The 1034-nt window shown below is 43.4% G+C and overlaps 1 pseudogene; it reads left to right on the top strand.

Moving 5' to 3' along the window:
* Positions 1-225: 225 nt before the first annotated feature.
* On the top strand, positions 226-828 carry LOC103350814 (pre-mRNA-splicing factor 38A pseudogene; annotated as a pseudogene).
* Positions 829-1034: the final 206 nt, after the last annotated feature.

The raw sequence follows: 1034 nt of genomic DNA, 5'->3' as shown, positions 1-1034 counted from the left end.
TAATACTCTTAGAGCTAGAGTTTAGAAACAACATAACTTGTCTCAGTAAATGCATCTTGATTTATTATTCAATAAATTTTTACCAGGAATTTAATCATTCACCAAGAAAACAGTGGAAACTTCTGACCATAATAAAGTTTTAACTTATATTGCTGGTCTAAAGGCCATGACTGAAGTACTACTGAAGGTGTTCTAAAATGGCAAACCTTACGGTGAAGGGTGCACATGGTTCTGACTTGAATCTATGAGTCCAAGTCATGGAAAGAGAATTATTTTGGCCTCCAGCTGATCTGGTGCTTGATAAAGCCATGGAGTTAAGTTTTATGAATGGTGTATCTATGGTGGAAACCTAAAACCAAGTCTCTCTCTATGCATAACCTGAAAGTGCTTCAAATTCAACCTGTGACGGATATTGTAGAGTTTAGCAAAAATGAGGATTTCAAGTATGTTCATATGTTGGGGCACCTTACATGAGGCTGCCAGGTACAGTAATTGATTGCTCCAAGTACTTGGAGCCTTTGCATAACAACTGTCGAAAAATCCAGAGACAGAGCTGAAAAGAGGAGGAGTTTGAACTAATGCAGATAGTCAACTTTATTGATAACTACTGCACAGTGAGAGCATCTGTGATAACATTCTGCCTCGGCTACAGAAAGGCTAGATGCTGGAGGGAGCTGAGCCACTGGAGCCTCGAGTTAGTGTTCTAAAAAGGACATGGATGACGTCCCATGAAGAGAAGGAAGAGAAAGATGAGAGGCTGGAAAGAGTCCATCACCAGATTACCGGAAGCTATGGAGATGGGGACCAGTGCTGTGGGATAGCGAATAAAGCCACCATCTGAAGTGCTGGCATCCTATATGGGAACCAGTTCAGGTCTCCTCTGCTCCACTTCCAATCCAGCTCTCTGCTATGGCCAGGGAAAGCAGTAGAAGATGGCCCAAGTCCTTGGGCCCCTGTACCTACATGGGAAACCCAAAAGAAGCTCCCAGCTCTAGGCTTCAGATCAGCGCAGCTCCAGCCCTTGTGGCTGATTG

The sequence above is a fragment of the Oryctolagus cuniculus genome, chromosome 8 (assembly GCF_051225735.1).
Source record: "Oryctolagus cuniculus isolate XC-2025 breed Fujian yellow rabbit chromosome 8, ASM5122573v1, whole genome shotgun sequence".
Classification (NCBI taxonomy): domain Eukaryota; kingdom Metazoa; phylum Chordata; class Mammalia; order Lagomorpha; family Leporidae; genus Oryctolagus; species Oryctolagus cuniculus.
Note: the sequence above shows the minus strand (reverse complement) of the source record. Positions and strands in the feature narration are given on the sequence as shown.